Source organism: Dreissena polymorpha, chromosome 6 (genome assembly GCF_020536995.1).
Source record: "Dreissena polymorpha isolate Duluth1 chromosome 6, UMN_Dpol_1.0, whole genome shotgun sequence".
In the NCBI taxonomy this organism is placed as follows: domain Eukaryota; kingdom Metazoa; phylum Mollusca; class Bivalvia; order Myida; family Dreissenidae; genus Dreissena; species Dreissena polymorpha.
Window position 1 is genome coordinate 2,590,620 of NC_068360.1, and position 21,227 is coordinate 2,611,846.

Consider the following 21,227-nt stretch of genomic DNA (forward strand, 5'->3'; position numbering starts at 1 on the left):
ATTGTTCTGGCCGATCATTTGGAACACTTCTGAAGGCTCCGAGACCCGCTAGTGAGACCCTCCGCTTCTGCATGTTACTTTCATTTTAGGGCGGTGCAGTGTACATGTAAAATTAAACTCCAGCAAAATGAGTGACACAAACTTGACAGCTATTTTACACAAGAAAGGAGATATCAGACTGGTATGATATTTGATTACAGATCATTTTTATTGCAGGTACAATACAGTCGGTCGGGTAGTTCCGGATCACTAGCGTAAATAATGATGTTAATATTTTTTAAAGAAAGCAATTGCTTTCAAAATACTTGGATTGTTGAGGCAAAATATTTCATCTTTCATGCCATATTGATTTATTAATACTTACCAATACATTTCTGATGCCAATTTGAACTTATTCACTTGCATAACGTCGGCTAGTTCTGAATCGAGTGCGGTTATTTCGGATCACTCGGACTATTTGGAAGATGTAGGTCAGGGAGCATCTCAAAACTTATTTTGACTGTCAAAACAAATGATGCATGTATTAAATAAACATCGGATAGGTTCGTTTGTTTTAGTTTAATGACTGTCAGACAATTTAAAAACATTATAGGGTGTGTGTCTGTACACAAGACAAATACAGCTGTTGGAAAGTATTTATGTTTTGATTTGAAATGGTTTCCTATATATTATTGGTTATATAAAACAAACACAAATACTCAATACAAGCAATTTATTGATAAACTCAAGATACCTTCTTAGGAAATAACATAGTATGATAACATTTAACAACAATAGAATCACAATAATGTACAAAATGTATGAAAATATGACATATATGCTTATGACTAGAACATTTTATGTATGACTAGAAAATATTTTTATAACCAAGGTCCTGAAAAATACGGAACTTTATATAAATGTATTTATAACAAGAGATGTGTTTGTCAGGAACACAATGCTCCCTATTGCGTCGTTTTGATTGTTTTATCATTTGGCAGGTACAGATAATTATCTCCCTTTAAAGCTTATTACTTCCCTTGGATTTGTTTTTTTTTACCTTTAACCTTGAACGATGACCTTGACCTTTCACCACTCAAAATGTGCAGCTCCATGAGATACACATGCATGCCAAATATCAAGTTTCTATCTTAAATATTGCAAAAGTTATCACAAAACTTTAACTAAGGTTAAAGTTTTGGGACAGAATGACAGACAGACAGGCCAAAAACAATATGCCCCAATCATTCGATCTGGGGGCATAAAAATGACAACTGAACATAGACAAGTACCTCTAGAATGCATTTGCTAATAATAGGATCACAATAATGTAAAACTACATAAAATCACCCATAAAAATTATAACATAAACCAGTACCTCTGGAATAAATGTGCTCAAGAAATGGACAACAATACTAGATATCAAGTAACTTTCTTGGTAAATAACAAAGTATGATAACATGTAACAATAATAGGATCACAATAATGTAAAAATAATGTAATTAAAGTATAAAAAAAAAACATAAACCTGTACTTCTGGGATAAAAATGGTAAAGAAATGGAAAACAATACTATATATCATGTTAAATTTTTGGTAATTAACATATTATGACAACATTTAACAATAAAAGGATCACAATAATGTAAAAATATATAAAAGTATCCGCTTCAGCCTCTTTGCCGATGACTGTGCAGAGCACCCGTGCTTTTAAGGACCCATCAGTCCAACTTGACAATTATCTGAAATGCAAAATCACAGCATAAATACACATTAAAAATATGATAAATATTTAAAATATTACCAATCTCCTTCCAGCATCTTACCATTATTTATTAATCCATATATTTTTTTTTAGTACAGTTTTTAGCTCTCAGCTGTTTTTTTTATTACTCCGCTATTATACCTTTAAATATTATAACTTATTACTACACACATAAACATAAAAACAAACCAAGATGCATGCAACCAATGCTTACTGTATGTGTTAGCCTTGACCTTGTGACTTAAACCTAATGCCTCATAACTGGTTTGCATAATAGATCTCAATCAGATGCATGGACATGTAAAGTTTGGAGAACCAGATCCATAAAAATTCATTTTATGAGCAAGGTTAACATTTTGGGGCAGACAGACAGACAGACAGACAGACAGACAGAATAAACAAAATTCAATCTTATTATCTGTTTTTCTCGACATTGAAGTCACAAAATAGTATTATAATTAAATAATTCCAATTAAACAATATATCAAATTTATGAGAAACTATGCACTTTTCATTTCATATATATACAAAAACTTTTGTGGTAGCAAGAGCTTTAAAATATTACAAACACAGTATTTAAACAATAAACAACTGTTTTGAGATTTTCCCCATTCAGCTGATCCGCAACTGACATGTACCAGAGGTGCAATTTCCATGCTTTTATTTCCATAAATCATTAACATATACTAAAATCACTCACAGGAATTTAAAAATAATAATAAATAAACAAATTCATAACAAATGTACAAGCATTTACCAAGGAAATGTGCTTCTAAATCGTCTTTTAATTGTTGAAGCGTGTTATAGATAGACGGTGCGACGGTAAAATGACACGTCTGTGATAGTTACCAAAGCGTTATTTTCAATGAAAACACTGTTGAAATAAGAAGCAAAACTTTGATATTGCTTAAAATTGATCACATTTTCCAAAAATCACAGTTATATTGATATGTCAATATCTTTAAGACTAATATTTTAATTAAATCATAGATTTGATTCGGAATTACCCGAGATCCGGAACTACCCGATCGAGTAGTCCATACAATAACCGAAAAGCACCGAAAAGCACCGAAAAGCACTCAATTTCTCTCTCTATATATGCAATATATCGTTTTTAGTGTTTGTTAACGAGTTTAATTAGTAATAAATGGTTATATGATTGTATGTTTATTCTACATTGTGCCCAAAATGGTAAATATCGGCAATTACCGACCGAAAAGCACTTCATGTGAAAACCCAAAAGCACTCAATTTCTCGCTATATATATATATGAATATTTGCGTTTCTATTGTGTGTAAACGGATTAAATTAGTTATAAATGGTTATATTTCATGCATATTTATACTGCCTTGGGTTTATTATGAGGTATTAAGCCCCAAAATTGGATAAATATCGGCAATTACCGACCGAAAATCACTTCATGTGGAAACCGAAAAGCACTCAATTTCTCGCTATATATATGAATATTTGCGTTTCTATTGTGTGTAAACGGATTAAATTAGTTATAAATGGTTATATTTCATGCATATTTATACTACCTTGGGTTTATTATGAGGTATTAAGCCCCAAAATTGGATAAATATCGGCAATATACCGACCGAAAAGCACTTCAAGTGAAGACCGAAAAGCACTCAATTTCTCGCTATATATATGAATATTTGCGTTTCTATTGTGTGTAAACGGTTTAAATTAGTTATAAATGGTTATATTTCATGCATATTTATACTACCTTGTGTTTATTATGAAGTATTAAGCCCCAAAATTGGATAAATATCGGCAATATACCGACCGAAAAGCACTTCATGTGAAGACCGAAAAGCACTCAATTTCTCGCTATATATATGAATATTTGCGTTTCTATTGTGTGTAAACGGTTTAAATTAGTTATAAATGGTTATATTTCATGCATATTTATACTACCTTGTGTTTATTATGAGGTATTAATGCCCGAAATTGGATAAATATCGGCAATATACCGACCGAAAAGCACTTCATGTGAAGACCGAAAAGCACTCAATTTCTCGCTATATATATGAATATTTGCGTTTCTATTGGGTGTAAACGGATTGAATTAGTTATAAATGGTTATATTTCATGCATATTTATACTACCTTGGGTTTATAACGAGGTATAAATGCCCGAAATTGGATAAATATCGGCAATATACCGACCGAAAAGCACTTCATGTGAAGACCGAAAAGCACTCAATTTCTCGCTATATATATATAATATTTGCGTTCCTATTGTGTGTAAACGGTTTAAATTAGTTATAAATGGTTATATTGCATGCATATTTATACTACCTTGTGTTTATTATGAGGTATTAATGCCCAAAATTGGTTAAATATCGGCAATATACCGACCGAAAAGCACTCCCGCGACAGCAGAGAATCCCCGAAAAGCACTCAAGTTCTCTATATATACTTGCAAGTTAACTATAAGGGCCGATTTTAATGGATTGAAAGATGTACATATTTATTTAGTCAATAATGACTTCATTAAATAAAAAGTTTAAATATATAGCTCATTACTATTTTTGGTGGCCACCGAAAAGCACTCCCGCGACAGCACAGAATCACCGAAAAGCACTCAATTTCTCTATATATAAACGAAACTAAGCTATAAGTGCCGTTTATAATGGATTGAAAAGATGTATATATTTATTTAGTCAATAATGACTTCGTTAAATATTGATTTAAGTTTAAAGATAAAGCACAAGCACTCAATTTCTCTCTATACTTAATATAATCAATGATGACTTCGTTAAATATTGATTTAAGTTTGTAAATAAAGCACTATATATATATGAGGCGGGTTCTGAGAAAAGTGGGCTTAATGCATGTGCTTAAAGTGTCGTCACTGATTAGCCTGTGCAGTCCGCACTGCTAATCATGGACGACACTTTTCGCCCAAACGTGATTTTCGGTGAGGAGTGACTTCCTTGAAACTAAAAATACCATAAAAGCGGAAAGTGTCGTCCCTGATTAGCCTGTGCGGACTGCGTAGGCTAATCTGGGATGACATTTTACGAACATGCATTAAGCTCCTTTTTCTTCCCAGAACACGACTCATATATACATGAGGTAGTTTGCCAACATAATGAATATGTTGCCCAGCTCTTGCCACGTGGAGGCCACCTCTTGTAAGAGCCAAATTTTGAAAAAAAAGGCCGAAATATTCCGGAAAATTTATGCAAGAAATAAAAAAAAAAACGGAAATAGTCCCATTTGTATAAACAAGAAATTAAATATTTGCAGCTGTTTGCAATGAAATAAAACTGCACAGCTTAAGATAAGCTTGTCTCCGTTTCAATGAATGAAGAGTTTAATTTCCCACTAAACAATGTTACAGTTTTGTCTGCCTCAGAAGCCGTTGCTTGGTCATTTGTCAGTTCATCATTCTGATTTGCATCACTGCTCTCAGATAATGAGTTTTCAAAAGACCTTTCAACAGTTTCCGAGTGGTCATAATCGAAGTCGTCACCATCAATTACCACAAAAGTTGCATTAGCAGGAATTGAACATGTTTCTACCTTTGTAACTTTAATATCATCACTGAGTGGCGAAACATCATTTACTAAAATTTTGTTTGCAGGAATCAATGGCACAAAATGGTTAGGTTCTAGTCTGATTATCTCCGAGCGAGACATTTGAGACCACATTATTGTTATACCAGGTGACATGTCTTTACATCCCCTACCCACAACACGCCGTGTTAAGACTTCGGACGCATAGCCCGAGAATGGCTGAGGCGGATAGTACGACTTAATGCATTTTTTGATTACTGCGCTTACAACAAAGATTAGCTCGACGACTGACCAAGTGTATAGACCTATAACATCATGCAACAAATTTGAATAATCCGCCTTAAGTATTCTGTCATCGGCGAGGAACTGATCAGATTTGTAGTAACTTTCGTTTTCAATAAGTTCAAGAGCAGATAACAATCTCAACAAAATATGTTGCTCTTCACTACCATTCAAACATTTTGAAATAGATCTAAACAGACAGTTGCCGTCACCGATTGTTTTTATAGGTGTGTAATGCCCTATCATTGCAGGATGAAATTTGTGCAGAATATTGATCGCCATCTTGTCCGCGTCTGAAGACGGGAACGTAAAATCAGTCTGCTGTTATCCCACATTATACGCATCTAATAGTTTCCTTTCGGACTTAGCAGCATTTATCAATGCATTTTTCTTTTTTGACTGTAATGCGGCCCGAAGTCTGTAAAAAGAGGGTGTCCCGAAGAGTTGACTAAATTTCTACAGCTAACATTTAATCAAGCGCGTAAACTTCTCAAAAAACGATATTTCCCTATTTCCGTTCACATTTTAAAAATGTATGTATTAATGGCTTACTAACGCTCGATTGGTCATTGTCGGCTCGGGTACTACCTACATGTACCCGGTCGATATTAGACTGTACCCCAGTTGTATTTCCCGCCCAAAATCCGATGTCGTAAAACGCGCTAACGATTATCTTAAACAAACTTCTGTTAAGAAAAACTGCATCAACATGAGTATGAGTTACATAAGAGTACCCGGGGTACATGTAAGTTTTACCCGAGCCGACAATGACCAATCGAGCGTTACTAACAGTAAAATACCCAACAGCGGTATAATGTTATAGATTTATTTTTGCATTAACATTAATTCAAAACATTTTTAGTTCAAAATGTTATTCACGTTAAATAAATACATCAGTTCTTCTGTTCATTTGCATCAAATGAAAGGTTACAGTCCGATTGTTTTAAAAAAAACTGCTATTTTATGAATATATCAAGCATGTACACTTAACAATAATGATGTTTTAAAATTTTGTGAAGTGCGCGGGCCATTGAACGTTGAGATAAGCAATGTTGCGAATTAAATTACACATAATTAAAAACTTATTTATTGTAGGATACCGATTACACGAGCTTGATTACGCTGCGAACTAGAACTCTGCCGCAATGTATCTCCAATGAAAGATGGAACATTAATTCAAGCACGTATACTTAACAAAAAAAAGATATTTCTTTATTTCCGTTATCAGTTTAAAAATGATGGTATTAAGGTGTTACTAAACAGTAAAATACCCAACAGCGATCGGGATTAATGCACTTGGCCGCTAGACGAAAAATTTTATACAACTATTCTGGGCAAATTTCACTTTCAATAAATACATCAGTTATTTTTATCAACCAAATTCCTGTTGTGTGCTACTGTTTCTTATCAGAATTATATATATTACAATACACCATCAGACCCGAATGAATACACCATTTATTCCAAGCAGGTAAATAACAATTACTATAATAAAACAGTGGAAGTCTACACGGTGTATTAGCAACCTGCTGTGGTGATCTTATCAGTTCAATACACAGGAACATGGCTACTGTACTGGAATTGGATTTACAGCCAAAATAACTGTTTTCATTTCAGTCTACACTGTGTATTAGCAACCTGCTGTGGTGATCTTATCATCTCAATACACAGGAACATGGCTACTGTATTGGAAATATCGGATTTACAGCCAAAATAACTTTCCTTTATTGCTGAAGTGGTGTGCACTAACAATTGATCCACCTCACCGTTGCACTTTTTTTATTACATTAATTAATTTACTGAGTCGGCGCTGCGCTAATAAAGTGTGATGGTGGAAATTAAGAAATAAGATATATTTTCGCATGAAAACTGAGTACACATGATACATGGATAAAATATATATAAGACACATTTGAATCTTTCATTTCTCCAAAAATTAGCACGTAGTCACATATATATAAGATAGATTAAATACCAGAAAACAATATAAGTAAGACACATTTGCATCTTTCATATCTTAAAAAAACAACATGTTAATTTAAAGAAATACATTTATTACTGGCACTAGCTATTCTAAAAGTCGGCCGTCAACATAATTCAAAGAAGGAACCACAATTAAATACGATCCATTTTCGAATGCTACTGATTGTATAAAGGAACATATCTTATGTTATAAATCAGTAAAATATTTATGTCGTATCTTATGTTATAAATCAGTAAAATATTTGTGTCACATGATTTTATTACCAATTGTCATTATCGATGTTAAAGGAACATATCTTAGGTTATAAATCAGTAAAATATTTGTTAACTTCTTCCATTGCATAGTTTTCATAATTATTATCTTATTCTCATAATTATTATCATCCATGTCTTTACACGTGTATATTATACATTTGGCTAAAAAGCAATTTTATGCTTAAAAGCTAATAAATGTTGTTGTTGTTGTATAGCAAGTAGTCACATATTAATTCTAGCTTGCATTAGTTAAAATAATTTTGTTAATTAAGTTCAAATTAATCTGTTCTTTAGAGATTAAAAGGGTTTAAAGACGGCGCTAATAAAGTGTGATTGTGCCCGTGCCTTTGAACGTTGAGTTAAGCGAGAGGTGCGAATGCAATTACACATAATTAAAAACATATACTATTGTGCCAGCACGTTGAGTGAATACTTCATAAGCGAGAGGTGTGAATTAAATCTTACAAACTGATATTATTATGTCAGCTTGAATTGTGCTGACATCTTTAACTCAACAGTATCAACTAATATAAATAAGAACAACACAATCTAACTGGCAGAATATTTTTTTACAATGGCTGAAGTAGTATTGTTCGGACATGAATGAAAGGCGCCGATCATAACACAACTTCTCATCATTATCTGGAATATAATTAATTGAAGGTGCGAAAATCTATTTCCAAACTGCTTTGTGCTGATTAAAGAAGCGTACCGGTCGTTCGTTCACAAGTTGTTAATGATGACTTCAGAAATTAAAATTAAGTTTCAATATGAACAGACTTTGACTAAATAAATATGTACATCTTTTCAATCCATTAAAATCGGCCCTTATAGTTAACTTGCATGTACATATAGAGAACTTGAATGCTTTTCGGTGATTCTCTGCTGTCGCGGGAGTGCTTTTCGGTCGGTATATTGCCGATATTTAACCAATTTTGGGCATTAATACCTCATAATAAACACAAGGTAGTATAAATATGCATGCAATATACCATTTATAACTAATTTAAACCGTTTACACATAATAGGAACGCAAATATTATATATATATATAGCGAGAAATTGAGTGCTTTTCGGTCTTCACATGAAGTGCTTTTCGGTCGGTATATTGCCGATATTTATCCAATTTCGGGCATTAATACCTCGTTAGAAACACAAGGTAGTATAAATATGCATGAAATATAACCATTTATAACTAATTCAATCCGTTTACACCCAATAGAAACGCAAATATTCACATATATAGCGAGAAATTGAGTGCTTTTCGGTCTTCACATGACGTGCTTTTCGGTCGGTATATTGCCGATATTTATCCAATTTCGGGCATTAATACCTCGTTATAAACACAAGGTAGTATAAATATGCATGCAATATACCATTTATAACTAATTTAAACCGTTTACACATAATAGGAACGCAAATATTATATATATATAGCGAGAAATTGAGTGCTTTTCGGTCTTCACATGAAGTGCTTTTCGGTCGGTATATTGCCGATATTTATCCAATTTCGGGCATTAATACCTCGTTATAAACCCAAGGTAGTATAAATGTGCATGAAATATAACCATTTATAACTAATTCCATCCGTTTACACCCAATAGAAACGCAAATATTCATATATATAGCGAGAAATTGAGTGCTTTTCGGTCTTCACATGAAGTGCTTTTCGGTCGGTATATTGCCGATATTTATCCAATTTTGGGGCTTAATACCTCATAATAAACCCAAGGTAGTATAAATATGCATGAAATATAACCATTTATAACTAATTTAATCCGTTTACACACAATAGAAACGCAAATATTCATATATATAGCGAGAAATTGAGTGCTTTTCGGTTTCCACATGAAGTGCTTTTCGGTCGGTAATTGCCGATATTTTCCATTTTGGGCACAATGTAGTATAAACATACAATCATATAACCATTTATTACTAATTAAACTCGTTAACATACACTAAAAACGATATATTGCATATATAGAGAGAAATTGAGTGCTTTTCGGTGCTTTTCGGTGCTTTCGGTTATTGTATGGACCGCCCGATCGACTGTAATTTGGGGCAGTTTTGACTGTAAACCTTTTAAATTAATGAATTAAAATGCCATTCTAATTTTGATTAATGTAAGTTTGTAGGGCCATGCAAGTTGCACAGATCTTGTAAATATCTAGATGCATAATCATGCCATAATAATAATTATTAATTCTTCTTGAATTCTTTATGGCTTTATCTGAATCTTAATGAATACGTTGAAGAGACCAAGTTTGGCTTTTATTCAAAGGGTAGTACATAATACAGCTCAAGGAGTCACAGTAGGTGGCAATTGGATTATTAAATGTTCATATATATAATTAATTTCAAAGGAGTCGTTCACTGGAAACTCGTTCAAGTATTTGTTTGGAACACAAATTTCACCTTGTTTTTCTCCTTTGAATTTAATTCTTGTCATTAAATTAGACCTCTACAGTTCCCTTGTTGAAATTTAGCACATTTACTAACACACTGCAAAATGTCTCAATCTTTGAACAAGTCTCTTAAAAAGGGCTGGGGGTATTGATATAGTATAATTTTTAATAATAAAATGATTTTGGGTAAAGAATATTTATGAAATTACTGCCATTAATGCTCGATTGGTCATTGGCGGCTTGGTTACTACTTAAATATGTACCCCGGGAACTCTTAAGTATACTAACTTAAATGAACCCCGAGTACAAAAGATAAACCAGCAATTTAGACTGTACCCGAGTTTTATTCCTGCCCCAAGTCCGATGACGTAAAAATGAATGCGCTAAGGAAAAATATATCTTTGAACAAAACCTGCCACAACATTATTTTTTGTGTAGAGGTTTTGAAAATGGAGAGGCTATTTTACAGAGAATCGACATAAGTATAAAAATACATGTACTTGATTTGAAAAAAATTAGCAGACAACAACCAATTTAGTGTTAGAATTCTAGGGTATGTTCCAGTATATTTCTCATACCCGGGTCGCATTAAAGTATACTTAAGAGTACCCGGGGTACATGTAAGTAGTACCCAAGCCAACTATGACCAAATAAGCGCCATTAACACTTAAGAAGTTGAGTGTCAATTTTGTGAATTCACAATATTATTTGTATTATAAACATAACAATGGCCATGGGTGTAGCTGCTATAAGGCACAGCAGGCCCGGGCCTACAATTTGTTTGAAACATGAAAAAATAAAAATGCTTCAACTTCGAAAAATGTATTAAAATGTTGACCCTGAGGGGGGTGAGGTGTTAGAAATCTGCATTTCATATTGACATAATCCTCAGACAATGGAATTTGGTCGTGTTCAAAGGACATATCTTCCAATTATCAACTCTACTTCTTTCTATGTGCATCGATTCTAGCTCGCTTCTTTTTACTCGACTTGCTGTTACAAGTTTACATAGATCTACATGTAGATCTACTTGTCTCCCTTTCAACACTACAGTAAGTTGTAATCGATTATCGTTGGATTTTTAAGAAACATTCAGAATGATGTTTATGATCAGGGATCTCAATCTATCAAATCTGTGGCCGAATTTCGGCCGCAGTCCCCCACCTGAAAAGAATACCTTTTTCCCTTTTGGGGGGATAAATTGCCTCTGAAGTTAACAAAAAAAAAAAAATTAATAACATGTGTCTCCTGATTATTATATCTCAATTCTATTTTAATTTAATCTTGTCAAACATACTAAATTATGAAAAAAGAAATGAATATAGTGCAAACATGTACAAATGATTAAATGAGAGAGTAAGTAAAAAAATCCCCCCAAAAGCGAAACGCCACGAAAATTACCCCTCATGAGGGTAGCTACCTGCTTCCCCTAAAAATGGATTGAGGGCCCTGATGATCGCGGAAATTTAAAATGGAGCACTTGTCCCCGTATCCCGATTTATTGACTGAATACGGGTCAGTTTGGTCCCTTTATGTGGAACAAAAACGTGCCGTTATAAACATGCAGACAGTATAATTGGAAAGAATTCCCATGGTTGACTTGTGAATAAGTGGGGTGTTACACTTTTAATGTTTCTCTGTTCCATATTGTTTTAAAATTTAGTTCTCTCGTAAAAAGATAATACAGTAAAATTTAGTTCTTTGACATTGATATAAAACAGTAAAATATCAAAGAAAAACAGGCCAAAGTGATATATTCTCTTATCTTATTATTTGTCTAGATATGCTTTAAATCTTACCACAAGCGTTATAGGATTTAAGAATGTTCAGGGGGAGAAATTTATGTATCATATTCGGGCCTACAGCTTAAAAAATGCTAGCTTTGCCCCTGATGGCTATCTTAGTTTTTCAGTAGTTTGAATATCAGTAGTATAACTACACCTGTGTGTGGTGCTGTAGTTTAACTGTTTTCCATGAATTATGCACTAAATATATATTGATAACAAAACATGTACATAAATAAGCTGTCCAATTTTGACTGACTTTGAATCTCACTGGAACTGTGTATTGAAAATGTATTGATATAAAATGTCTATGTTTAGGGGCTGTACTATTAATGAAGGCTCCTTTAAATATTTAACCAGTCTAATTAACTAATCAAAACATTGTTTTATATAAATTAATAAAATCTTTATGCTTTATTTATGAAGGGATTATTTGAGTTCCGAGGTTATGTACTTATTTGACATATTAATTAGAAAATAAACATATATGATGGTCAACTTGCTTTGTAAGAACGGGGCTTAATGCATGTACGAAAAGTCCCGTCCCAGATTCACCAAAGCTGTCTGTGCAGGCTTTTCAGGGACATCGCTTTCTGGCTAGACTGGATTTTTATTAAGAAGAGACTTTCTTTAAATCAAAATTGCATACAAGCAGAAATTGTCAATCCTGATTAGCCTGCGCGGACTGCTGAGATGCCACTTTACCCACATGCATTAAGCCACGTTTTCCCATGAGATGCCACTTGACCCACATGCATTAAGCCACGTTTTTCCATGAGATGCCACTTTACCCACATGCATTAACCCACGTTTTTCCATGAGATGTCACTTTACCCTCATGCATTAAGCCATGTTTTCCCATGAGATGCCACTTTACCCACATGCATGAAGCCACGTTTTCCCATGAGATGCAACTTTACCCACAGGCATTAAGCCACGTTTTCCAATGAGATGCCACTTTACCCACATGCATTAAGCCACGTTTTCCCATGAGATGCCACTTTACCCACATGCATTAAGCCACATTTTCCCATGAGATGCCACTTTACCCACATGCATTAAGCCACATTTTCCCATGAGATGCCACTTTACCCACAGGCATTAAGCCACGTTTTCCCAGTGTATTATTGCTGACATTTTCCTAGAGCACAACTCGTATGTTGAGCATCTTTGCAACAAAATTATTATTACATACATAATGACCCAATTTGCATGAAGATTGTTGTGATCCTGTGTCCTGAATATTAAATTTGTCTGATAAGTTTGAGTTCAGGTTAAGTTTGGATATGATAGCAAGATTATTGAGGGAAATCTGAATCAAGGAACAATTTGTTTGCTTTACTTTATCTTAAGCCACTAGCTAGACTTGATAACTGTATCATACTGGTAGCTGGTTAACAGTCCTGAAATTTAAATGAAATATGCATTGCAATTTTAGGGCATTCACAGTGTAAAATCATCCTGACTGCCTGTATTGGAAATTTACTTGTTTTTTGGTTTTTTGGCATAGATAAGAAGATTGTGTTGTATACAAAGAAGTGTTTCTTAATTGAATGGTAGCTTCTAATAATTGTGCTTCAGTCGTTTTAAGTCTCCAAGTACATTTCCTTTTTTTAAATATTTCTTTTTTCTTTTTAACCCAGCTTTTCACCTTAGATGACCTTTGCATAACGCCAGCAGTCCCGAATGAATACAATTCATGCATTCCATTGACTGATTTGAGCATAATCCCCCAGAATATTAGCAACATCACTGCATCTTTGTATTAAAGCATGTAACACTGTTCAATGTGGTGAAATTCAGACTACCCTCTATTGTTTATACAAAACATAGATACACATTTTTGCCCAGTTACAATTAAACATTCCAGGTAAGTTCCATCCCCTATTCCCCCGGGATTTCAAGGTCAGTGCTAAGTCAGTAATTTGTCACAGGAAGACGGAATACGCTATCAATAAAAGTCTAAGTCTTATGTTTATAACACAGGATTGCTTTCAAGACATCAAGTAAAACAAAATTAAGGGAAACAAATGAATGAAAACCTATTGTTAATTGTCAGTTGTCTTGTATTGTGAGACAAAACCACCAAAATAGTATAGTGTCCATGATAGGGTAATTGTGTAATTATATATATCTAGACACACATGTGATGAACACAGTCAGTCTGTCTGAAAATCTTTCTTCCAAGCAAGAATAGGCTACTAACATTTGGCAGTTTGCTATAAATAACACAGTGCCACTTCAAATATCTATCATAAAGTATCGTGGTTTGTTGTTCCATTTACAAGATGCAATAAGATTTTTTAAAACCTGCATCATGTGAAAATGGGTCTTATCCAATATGCATAGCTCCAGTCCTGCCTGCGCATCCGCATACTTAGGATACCCAGGAGATACCACAAAACCTTGCGTGCTTTCTTAAAGCGAGAAGCCCTGACCAGATTTTGCAAGTGCACAGACTGAGCTTGAGCTAAACTGGCCGGAAATGCCATAAGAGCAATTTTTGCATGATGTGGAGGTAACGGTGTTATTTGAATGTGCGGAAAGAAAACTGGGTCTTAACCAAATATCAACATACAATATGTTTTGATGACAAATAAATAAATAAAAGTTACTCCATGTGAAGACACATAATGTGATCACACGTAGTAAAATTTGTATCTATGCACACTGTTATGTGGTTTAATATACATGCACTTCATAACAAACATTCCATAAGATGGATATGCCATTATTAAAGCGGGTATATACGATTTTTATATGTGCTGACTTGTAAAATATTGATACAAATATGTTATAATAACACACAATATGCAAGAAAAATGATACATTTAAGACGAATTTCATAAAAATACAGCAAATACAAATTAGCGCCCCGAGCCGATTGTGACGAAGATAATTCGTAATTATTTTCCTACAATAACCGATGCATTCTTCTTTTTAGTAAGTGTTTGAGTGTCGTATGAATCGATATCGCTGAAGGAATTTCAAATGAACCGTTAAACTAAATTTAGATTCACATCGTACATGCATGATATACATGCTGGCGAATTCGGCTGTACAGCCTTTTTCGATTTCAGAATTAAATATCTGGCTTATTTAGCATTTTTCGACACATGTTCTTCTTAACTTTTATTTTAGTTTATATTGAAATATATGTACAATAAGTTTTTTACACATTTTATATTAATAAATAAATATTTGACAAGATCGTATATACCCGCTTTAAGTGAAAAACAATAACAATACTTATATCTCTGTTTTGAATTTAATTACTTAAAAAACTGTAAATTTTCTTCCATTATTTAGAAGTCTGTATATACGAAGATTATCTTTACAAAAAACATGTTGTTAATACCCTCCACATGTTGCATATGAAGGTTAAGAACATCTGGTTTTGTGAAAAGTAGGTTTAGAATGTCTGGGTTTGTGAAAAGTAGGTTAAGAACATCTGGGTTTGTGAAAAGTAGTTTAAGAACATCTGTGTTTGTGAAAAGTAGGTTAAGAACATCTGTGTTTGTGAAAAGTAGCTTAAGAACATCTGGGTTTGTGCAAAGTAGGTTATGAACATCTGGTTTGTGAAAAGAAGTTAAGAACATCTGGGTTTGTGAAAAGTAGGTTTAGAACGTCTGGGTTTCTAACTTTGTGAAAAGAAGGTTAAGAACATCTGGTTTGTGAAAAGTAGGTTAAGAACATCTGGTTTGTGAAAAGTAGGTTAGAACATCTGGTTTGTGAAAAGTAGGTTAAGAACATCTGGTTTGTGAAAAGAAGGTTTAGAACGTCTGGGTTTGTGAAAAGTAGGTTAAGAACATCTGGTTTGTGAAAAGTAGGTTTAGAACGTCTGGGTTTCTAACTTTGTGAAAAGTAGGTTAAGAACATCTGGTTTGTGAAAAGTAGGTTAAGAACATCTGGTTTGTGAAAAGTAGGTTAAGAACATCTGGTTTGTGAAAAGAAGGTTTAGAACGTCTGGGTTTGTGAAAAGTAGGTTTAGAATGTCTGGGTTTGTGAAAAGTAGGTTAAGAACATCTTGGTTTGTGAAAAGTAGGTTAAGAGCATCTTGGTTTATGAAAAGTAGGTTAAGAACATCTAGTTTGTGAAAAGTAGGTTAAGAACATCTTGTTTGTGAAAAGTAGGTTTAGAACGTCTGGGTTTCTAACTTTGTGAAAAGTAGGTTAAGAACATCTGGTTTGTTAAAAGTAGGTTAAGAACATCTGGTTTGTGAAAAGTAGGTTAAGAACATCTGGTTTGTGAAAAGAAGGTTTAGAACGTCTGGGTTTGTGAAAAGTAGGTTTAGAATGTCTGGGTTTGTGAAAAGTAGGTTAAGAACATCTTGGTTTGTGAAAAGTAGGTTAAGAACATCTGATTTGTGAAAAGAAGGTTTAGAATGTCTGGGTTTGTGAAAAGTAGGTTAAGAACATCTGGTTTGTGAAAAGTAGGTTTAGAATGTCTGGGTTTGTGAAAAGAAGGTTTAGAACATCTGAGTTTGTGAAAAGAAGGTTTAGAACATTTGGGTGTGAAAAGTAGGTTAAGAACATCTGGGTTTGTGAAAAGTATTTTTTTATGTTGGTAAACCATCAATTGGAAACTTTAAGGTCCCATTACACTAGAAGTCACCTGAGTTTGTCAAAAACAGCTAGGATTAGAAACATGTGCAAATATAACATCCATATTTCTACAAATGTGCTATGAAGTTACACAACTTTTACAGCTTCCCATTTTTTAAATTGGGTTTGTTTTGGCTTTAAGCTATGGGTGTTTATTGAAATGATGATTTTTTTTATTTAAAAAAGGATTGTGAGATAATATAGCAAGAATGCATGGATAACCTCATGGAAATGATCATTGATATATCAGGAAGACTGTCCCATACCGGAAACAGGTCCTGGACGTATGTAATGTATGTTTATGTTTGAGTTTGTTTACACGATTTTTATGCTCCCCCAAAGTTTTTTGGGGGAGCATATAGTCGCCGCTTCATCTGTCTGTGCATGTGTCCGTCCGTCCGTGCACAATTTTTGTCTGGGCTATTCCTCAGAAATTAATGACCGAAATTCAATTAAACTTTATGGGAAGCTTCACTACCAAAAGGAGATGTGCATATTATCAGCCGGTTTTGGTCGGATGATTTTTCACAGAGTTATGGCCCTTTGAAATTTTCCATTAACTGTACATATAGTGCAATTCTTGTCCGGGCTATTTCTCAGCAACTAATGACTGGAATTCTATGAAACTTTATGGGAAGCTTCACTACCAAAAGGACATGTGCGTATTATCAGCGGGTTCTAGTCAGATGATTTTTCACAGAGTAATGACCCTTTGAAATTTTCCATTAACTGTACATATAGTGCAATTCTTGTCCAGGCTATTTCTCAGCAACTAATGACCGGAATTCAATGAAACTTTATGGGAAGCTTTACTACCAAAAAGAGATGTGCATATTATCAGCCAGTTATGGTCCGATGATTTTTCACAGACTTATGGCCCTTTGAAATTTTCCATTTACTGTACATATAGTGCAATTCTTGTCCGGGCGATTTCTCAGCAACTAATGACTGGAATTCAATGAAACTTTATGGGAAGCTTCACTACCAATAGGAGATGTGCATATTATCAGCCAGTTCTGGTCGGTTGATTTTTCACATACTTTTGGCCCTTTGAAATTTTCCATTGTATATATAGTGCAATTCTTGTCCGAGCTATTTCTCAGCAACTTATTACAGGAATTAAATGAAACTTTATGGGAAGCTTCACTACCAACAGGAGATGTGCATATTATCAGCCGGTTATGGTCGGATAATTTTTCACAGAGTTATGGCCCTTTGAAATTTTCCATTAACTTACATATAGTGCAATTCTTGTCCGGGCTATTTCTCAGCAACTAATGACCGGATTTCAATGAAACTTTATGGGAAGCTTCGCCACCAAAAGGAGATGTGCATATTATCAGCTAGTTCTGGTCGGATGATTTTTTACAGAGTTATGGCCCTTTGAAATTTTCCATTAACTGTACATATAGTGCAATTCTTGTCCGGGCTATTTCTCAGCAACTAATGACCGGATTTCAATGAAACTTTATGGAAAGCTTCGCCACCAAAAGGAGATGTGCATATTATCAGCTAGTTCTGGTCGGATGATTTTTTACAGAGTTATGGCCCTTTGAAATTTTCCATTAACTGTACATATAGTGCAATTCTTGTCCAGGCTTTTTTCTCAGCAATCAATGACTGGAATTCAATGAAACTTTATGGGAAGCTTCACCACCAAGAGGAGATGTGCATATTATCAGCCGGTTTCGTCGGTTGATTTTTCACAGAGTTATGGCCCTTTGAAATTTTCCATTGTACATATAGTGCAATACTTGTCCGAGCTATTTCTCAGCAACTTATTACTGGAATTCAATGAAACTTTATGGGAAGCTTCACTACCAACAGGAGATGTGCATATTATCAGCCCGTTATTGTCGGATGATTTTTCACAGAGTTATGGCCCTTTGAAATTTTCTATAAACTGTACATATAGTGCAATTCTTTTCCAAGCTATTTCTCCCCAACTACTGACTGGAATTCAATGAAGCTTTATGGGAAGCTTAACTACCTTAAGGAGATGCGCATGTTTTTTGTGGGTTCTGGTTAGATGATTTATTTAGAGAGTTATGGCCCTTTGAAATTTTTAAGTTGCTAAACCATACATCGTTTTATTTTGTCCAAAGTTATGCATCTCAAGACGTTTCCTTTTATCTGAATATATAGTGCAATATTGTGACTAAAAAAACCTTTGGGGAGCATCACCTGTCTCCGACGGTTTCTTATTCTCTTTCTATTACGAAAGATAATACAAAATTAAGTAAATATTGTTATTAATGATGTGCTTATACATTTATATCAATCATCTGAAATTTAGTTATACTTATTACGTAATATAATTTCACATCTGAACATTCATAAAGATAGACATTGATTCACTGTACTGCATTAACGTGCCGACATAGACATTGATTCACTGTATTACCAGGCCCACATAGTCATTGATTCACTGTATTACCCTGCCCACATTGACATTGTTTCACTGTATTACCATGCCCACATAAACATTAATTCACTGTATTACCGTGCCGACATAGACATTGATTCACTGTATTACCATGCCCACATAGACATTGATTCACTGTATTACCAGGCCCACATAGTCATTGATTCACTGTATTACCCTGCCAACATTGATATTGTTTCACTGTATTACCATGCCCACATAAACATTAATTCACTGTATTACCGTGCCGACATAGACATTGATTCACTGTATTACCATGCCCACATAGACATTGATTCACTGTATTACCAGGCCCACAAAAATATTGATTCAATGTATAACCAGGCCCACAAAGATATTGATTCACTGTATTACCAGGCCCACAAAGATATTGAATCACTTTATTACCAGGTCCACAATAATTTTATCGCTATTTTGAGAAGGCTATGTCACTTTCTTTCATACTTATTGCCCAACAAATCAACGGTATTCATAGCATGAAAATAATCATCATCTTTATTCAATACTTTATTTTCGCTTTATATTATCGTACTGTCCATATTGGCTTAATGTTTAAATATTCCTGTGCAATGTACTGACATAACATGTGTTGCTTGGTCCTTATTACCTTTAAGTGCACAAATAAATATAACTTGCAGCATTAGTTATTAGCCTTGTCATGCGAAAATGGGTCTTATGCGTCATACGACCAACCTTTAGACTAGCATGCGCATTTGCGCAGTCTGGTAAGGAGCTACCCTGCCGGCTATCAAGTCACTCATGGTTTACTGGGCTCATTATTGGACAGAGAAGCTTGTGAACTAGCTCCTGGTCTGGTGCTATGCTGGCTGCACATGACATAAGACCCATTTTTGCAAGATGCAGCTTAGTCTTGGACAACACTGTACTCTTAAAGCTAAGAAGGGACTTCCAATTTCAAAAAGTACTCCAAAAAGCTTAAAGTGTTTTCGATGTATAGCCTGTGCAGACTGAACAGGCTAATCTATGATGACACTTTACGCACATGTATTAAGCCAAGTTTTCTCAGAACACGCTTATATTATAACTTTTTATTTTATTCTTTCGTGTTTTGTTTGAAGAAAAATGTCAGTGAATTAAAACCAAAAATTAACTGTGCAAATGTGCAAAAATGTTCACTGTTTTACTGTGAAATTACCTTGTAGTTTTCTGTAATGACATTATTTTTTAGCATAATTCTCCAGTTTTAATGCAAATAATCATTTGTAAGCATAAAATATGAGGACAATTTGTTGGATTTGATTGAATTCCTATTTATATTCACATGTGATCATGGAATGTTGTTTTTTTTCACAAGTGTTGATTTAAATCGATATTCCACCACATCCAACAAATATCCTCTATATATTGTTTTTCTGTCCTTCTGTTTTGCAGAGGTTCAGCTGTGCATGCAGCATATGGGCATATGTGGCTCTGATGTGCACTTCTGGCAGAACGGCTACATCGGGGACTTTGTGGTGCGCGCACCCATGGTGTTGGGTCACGAGGCAGCTGGGACCGTCTCTAAACTGGGGGAAGGCATGGAGCATGTATTTTCAGATTCTTTAGTCATTAAACTTAATATAACATTGTTTAATTAAAACTTTATAAGTGGGCATGGTGTTTGCTCAACAGAGCACAAAGTGCTCATGGGTTGTGCTCATTGTGAGCTATTGTGGTCACCAGCTTATGAAATCATACATTTTCAATGCAAAGGTCTAGAGGCTCCTGAGGCCGCAATTTTCATTCAATTTCAATGAAACTTGCTCAAATTGTATATCTTCAAAATATCTATACTGAATTTAAATCTGGGTCACATATGGCCAAAAAGGTCACTAGGTAAAATCTTTAAAAAAAACTTTTTTACACTCTACAGGCCACACATATAACAAGTAAATCTTTACCATATAAAGGCTAACTTCAAATCTGGGTCATTATTGTAAAAAGAACAGGTCACCAGGTCAACTCTTAGAAAATCATTGTAATCGAGTATCAGCCTCATTAATGACTCAGCTTTTTTGGAACTTGCACAGAATGGATATCATTACAACGTCTTGGCTGAATATCTAGGCAGAGTTTGAATATTGGTCATGTGCATCCAAAAACTTGGTCACCTGGTCAAATCTTAGATAAACGTTGTAACCTGTCTAGAAGCAATATTTATGACTTAAAGTTGGCAAAATTGGTTTTATTGTTTATCTTT

General features: G+C 34.3%; 1 protein-coding gene and 1 long non-coding RNA gene across 2 annotated transcripts in view; one reads left to right on the forward strand and one right to left on the reverse strand.

Moving 5' to 3' along the window:
- The window catches only part of LOC127833221 (CAP-Gly domain-containing linker protein 1-like), a 606,687-nt gene that overhangs the window by 119,071 nt on the left and 466,389 nt on the right, over positions 1–21,227 (reverse strand). The window lies entirely within an intron of this gene.
- Positions 60–20,559, forward strand: LOC127833246 (uncharacterized). Its single transcript, XR_008027273.1, has 3 exons — positions 60–181; positions 16,832–16,874; positions 20,420–20,559. It is a non-coding gene; the product is annotated as an uncharacterized LOC127833246 (long non-coding RNA).